Source organism: Hetaerina americana, unplaced genomic scaffold (assembly GCF_022747635.1).
Source record: "Hetaerina americana unplaced genomic scaffold, ioHetAmer1.1.p SCAF_179, whole genome shotgun sequence".
Taxonomy (NCBI): Eukaryota; Metazoa; Arthropoda; class Insecta; order Odonata; family Calopterygidae; genus Hetaerina; species Hetaerina americana.
The window spans coordinates 393,109-399,108 of record NW_027286740.1 but is presented as its reverse complement, the minus strand read 5'-3'; positions in this window follow the sequence as shown (position 1 = coordinate 399,108).

The following is a 6,000-nucleotide window of genomic DNA, read 5'->3' as shown; positions in this document are numbered from 1 at the left end:
AAGCAGACACTGTAGGGCTACTTCAAGTTAACTTCTGTCCAACAACTTTGAAAACATTCAAAAAAACTCAGAATATTCTCCATGACTTCATAAATCTGGTGCAGTGAACAAATGATTGTATATAATTGCTCCATAATAATAATTTTATTTCCCCAATTGACAAGTACATAGTATGGTACAGAATATCATACAATTATGTAATCGTATAGGGTACGTCAAGAAGTACAGTAACTGGATTACTAGTCAGAGAAAAGAAAAATAAAATAAAATTACACCTACACACATAGTTAAGATTTTACACAATATAAAATTCAGAATTACCCAGAATTGAAGTAGTCGTTCACACTGTAAAAACATTTTTCATTAAAGTACATAAATAACTTATTTTTAAAAATAGAGAGTGATTTCTCATTTTTTAAACTAATGGGAAGCCTGTTGAATATTTTGATGCACAGAGAGCGAGGTCCCTTGGACATCATTGTCATGCTAGCAGTCACTAGTCACTACTAATTTTTTACTTGGATTTGTGATGTGCAGGTCCCATTTCAGGTATTTATCAAAATATATTCCCAAAAATTTATACTCGCTAATAATTTTACAGTTATTTGACATTGGCTGAGAAGTACTTTTATCAGAATGGCAGGTTTTTGCAGAGAAAATCATGGCCTGAGTTTTTGTTTAATTGAGAATAAGGTTATTCCCATAGCACCACATGCCCATGTCTTGAATAATGGTTTTACTTAGAGTCATCTAATCTTCAAAGGATTTCTGATACAGCACAAAGCTCACATCATCTGCAAATAAGACACAGTTACCAGGAGGATTTACATGTAATTTTTTGGGTAGGTCATTTATATAAATGAGAAATAAAGTTGGACCCAACACTGACCCTTGAGGAACACCTTTTTCAACACCTAATGGTGAAGAGAGGAAGGTATTCCCATTCTTCTGGACAGCTACCCTCTGTTGCCAATTTTTGAGGTATGTTCCCAACCATTGCTGTGCTTTGCCTCTAATACCCATTTGGTCACATTTGAACAATAGTTTATCATGCTCAACCATATCAAATGCTCTGGACAAGTCAAAGAATACACCCATTACTTTTTGCTTGGAGTTAATTTGTTGTATGATGGTGTCAACTGCATTGAAAATTGCCTGCTCTGTTGACTTCCCTTTTCTGATTCCTAATTGTTTTGGGGATAGCAGGTTATTACCTTCAAGGAATTCTATTAGCCTTTTATTAAACACATACTCAAATATTTTTCCTAGCTGGGGGATTATAGATATGGGCCGATAATTTCCCACGTCATTTTTTTCCCCTTTGTTTTTATAAATTGGTATTATCTTGGATACTTTGAGGGCATCAGGATATGTGCCTTCTCTCAGACTCTGATTTACAAGTAAGGGTAAGGGACTTAAAATGCCATCTATACAATTATGAATTATTTTTCCTGATATACCATTTATATCAGTTAAGGCTTTCTTTCCTACCTTGGTAATGTGTGAGCAAAGCTCTGAAATGCCGCATGGTTGAAGAAAAATAGACTTGTAAGACGTAGCAAAGGAGATATTGATATCATGAGGAGGATCTTGTACATTAACCATCGGTAGCTCTAAGAAGGAACTATTGAATTCGTTTGCCAGTTTTATTGGATCCGCTGGTTTATTTTTATCATTCCTAAATTCGTCTGGTAACTCCACTGCATTAGATCTAGAATTTTGTTTAATAATATGCCATGCCATTTTTGTGTTATTGGTTGCATTTAAGATTAGTTTATCATTATATTCTTTCTTTGATTTCTTTATCATAATACGGTACAGCTTTTTTAAGTTAGAATATTCATGGTGCAGTGTGTTATCTGCAGAGGACATATTATATTGTGATTTTGTCCTTAATACCCTGGACAAATGCCTAATTTCTGGTAATCAATAGCACAACTTGCTCCCTCAAACTCAAAAGCACAATCTAAATATAATCATGCACCCAGCCCCCTCTCCAATTGCCTTCACTGCCACTCCCCTCAGTGAACGTCCTTTCACACATTTACCCAATGAACACCATTCCCAGCAATTCCCAATTTGGTATTTTGTCCAGATAAAATTGTCCCTTAGCACACTCGCAAGTTGGTAACTTATTTCAAACAAATGTTTTCAAATACAAATGCTCAGTATTTGAGTCATTCCAAGGTCATCTGAGATCAGTTTGTCTCCTCTGCCCCTTCTCCAATCCTATCCTCCTGACTGCATTATTAATAGCACTCTTGTCATTTAACAATTCTTATTCATCCAAAAAATCCATAAATAGTGTAATATCCTTTCAAATAGCCTCAGTTCTAGTCTTGTTTCATCTTATATTGCCAATTGATGAATTCTATCTATTCAGCATTTTTATTTGTCATCTTATTATGGCTTGTCCGTGTGTCTCAGCTGTCGAAATTAGTCACATTGACATCTTTTGGGCCTGGATCTTGGAAGTCTTCAGCCAGCTCTTTACATGCATTGTCTTCTTACAGTTTCGGGTTCCTATTTGCCTCTCCCATCGTCAGTATCCTCCTAATATGCCAACACTCTTCCATCTCCTCTTCATATATGCCTTTGGTCTTCAGACTGAATGTAATAGCAATATTTACTCATTGAACATGATGAAAAACTAATAGGTTGGATAATGAGTATAATATCATAAATGCTAAAATATTTGTCGAATCGTAGGTCCCTGGATTTAAAAGCATAAAATAACACTAGGTTAATCTAATGACATAGGAAACAGTTTTGACATCATTAAAAGATAATACTTTTTGATAATCCAGGAAATTTAAGCTCCCTGAATGTAATTATAAACTTTATTTATTACACGGACTGAAGCAGTAAATGGTTGCACTATGATTACAATATCATTATTTAAAAATATAAGACAATTTGCAACTCCCTGCGTTTAATGTCATATGATAATAGTATGCCACTGGCTAAGTTGAAGAGTGATCCAAAAATTGAATTATAAGAGAATTCAAGCTTCATGAGTTCCACAGATATATGAATTCTACAATCTTGCAGAAAACGTTTATGTACTTTTTATGTAATTTGTTGGCCTTACTAAAGATCAGCACAACCGATTGAGAGTCGTGGGCCAAGTTCAGTTTAGTAATTCAAACCTCGTTGGCTGTCTTCTCCCAAGAAGAGATATTTTTAGAAAACACTTCCTGTGATTTTTTGCACCATGACAAGCTGCAGCATCTTTTTGAGATCTTTTGCCATGGCTAATGTGTTAGCGCAAGTCACCGCACCACCGACCCCTTGCAGTACTACTCAAATGTGACGTTCGGCGCATTGTGAAGTGTTCTTTAAAGGCCGGTCGGTGGTCGGCCCTTTTTCAAGGGCCATCTACGAGTGGGGGCGAGAACTCAGAGACAGACAGACCTCACCCCTTCCTCCAAAACTGAGGAGGCGGGGAGGGGAGCATCTTCCCAGGAAAGGATGAAATTTCGCTTCCAACGGAATCTCACTAGCTGAGAATTAAGTTGAGCTTTCTGTGATCTTTCCCTGTTGAATATTCTACAATTCAGCAATGGCACGTAGAAGATGTTACGTGTTTGGCTGTGACTAAGGAGGAGGAAAATAATTTACTTTTCGAGGGTAATTTTGAGAGGTAAGTAAATTGACTAATACGATTCATACCCAACGAGATCACGGTAACATGTCCCGAGTTAATAATGGAGTCACTTTTAGCTTTAATAATCGTCAAAAGTTATTTCATGTGCTGGGCTACTATATTTTACTCGGTTGGAAGTCGATTAATGAAGAATTGATTCTGCTAGCCTGAATTAGTGAAGCACTGGGTCTGCCTGCAGTACGCTTGGATTGGCACCATACCTTTACAATTCCATTGTAATGCATGTATTATGCGCAACATGTTGGCTCAGTTGGTGATATTGATCGGGATGTCGAAGGAAATGTTTGAATTTCTCTAAATTTTAGTTGCTTTGCACAAGGTTGACTTGGCAGGCCAATTGCCGTTTCGGTGTTGTCAATGTGCCGTGGTGTAATCCTGATATTCACACTTAGAATTCAGTGTTGTTATTTGCAATATTTATAACTCAACCTTACTTAAAATAGCTTATGTGTAGTATTTATTCTCCCGTGTGGTCCGTTTTTCGATCGAGTGCTTTCAAGTGAACAATGACAATGTCTGTGTAGATAAACTGAGATATCACAAAAATATAGGAAGCGATCAAGAGGGAATAATGGTTTGTTGCGGGTGTATGATTGATAATTTTCAGTGGCCACCAAATTATAGCTGTTCTGGAGCATTGCTTATCTTTTATCAGTCAACCATGTGATTTAAATAAGTTTGGAAAAAGTTAATCACTTCACCCTGCAACCTTTTGTTACAATATCATGTTTAAAAATTGATATTTTAGGTTACCAGTTTTAGTTGTTCGTATAATCTGATTGGTAATAATAACGCTGTGTCTGATGTATTTAGTAACTCTTATCGTGTTTCATTTATGTAGGCTCTTTAAACAAACAGGTTCATTCTTCCCCGACATCATTCCAGAAAATGCATGTAAAATTGGCTGCTCAAGTTTTCAGTAATCATGTTGCCGCAAGAGTACATGCATTAGTTGGAACATGTGAGATATGAGAATTGTTTTCCTTTTGAAATGGGAAGGTATTGTTTGCAAGCCTCGTGCACCTCTTTCTTTTGTTCATGCAGGTGTTTTGGGCATGGGTCGGCTCGCTACACCATGATCTCGATGGAAGTGGATTGTATTTTTGACCTCTTCAATGGAAAAAGGGATAACCAATACAAAACCCCATGAGTCGGCTGCCAGGAATGTGAGGCCTCATATGTATCATTGGCAATCAGCCCTTGCAAGAATCAGGTCTTGGGAGTTCCTGAGATAGAAAACGTTAATCCACCCTCCTTTGCGGGATGGGTTGTTAATAACCATTATAGTGGTAATGTTGCTGTGGGCTGAACTGAAAACTAAGCCATTCTGGCACCTCAACACAAGAAACCTTAATTAGATGCAGTAGAACATTTTTTCAATATTACTTGGTAAAACTGGGGATAATCACAACCCCAATGCACACCTTTTTCCTGACAGCATTGAAAATTGCATTATTTAATGGTTTGCCCTCCAACCAGACACAAAGAAATAGCATGGATGATGGCTGTGATCTTATGACTGGCTTATCCTCTCTTTTTCATGAGCATATTCATTGGATTACATGAGAACCAGCTGACGACAAAGAAAAGTTGATGTTGAGTAACAGAGAGATATGCTCAATGGCATATGTGGGTGCTATGTGGTGTGGGCAATTCTCAAGGTTCATCCTTGAGACCAATGTAGACCACCCCTTACAGCTGAATCTAACTTATTACAGGATACCTTATTATATTCTCTTTTAATGATGGCAAAAAATACAAAACCTGTCCCGCTGAAGAACTTCTTTCTGCTATTGGCCAAGGCATCACTGCAGCTAAGCATACATTAACACTATTAGGTCACAGGAAAATGCTGTCCTATTTAATAGCCTCAATACTGTCTGAAACAGTTGATTTTTCATTATTTAGGTGGCACTCAGTGACTTGATTTTGGAAAAATATTCCTTTCAGTTATCACTGAATAATATTGGCTTAATTTGTTTGCAGTTGATACATATTTTATCTTGTACCCTGTCTTTCACGTTATTCAGACAGTGCACAATATGCTGGCAATACTTATTGGTGGTTTTGAATTTGCTTCCTGGGGATCTCTCCCCCACATGGGTTTCCCAATTGAATATGGGAAATGCTGCCAAGCTGATAACCTCTTGGGTGGCAGTGGATTATTCTACCTTAATATTTGTTTTATTGTGATGCAATGTCTTAAATTATTTCATGGTGATTGCAGCAGTTATAGTAGTCATTCCGTTAGTAAAGGATGGTAAAGAAAGCTTTCCTCTCAATGCTACTTGATCAGATTTCATGTGCATTTCTCATGAGTGCCATTGCCTCGC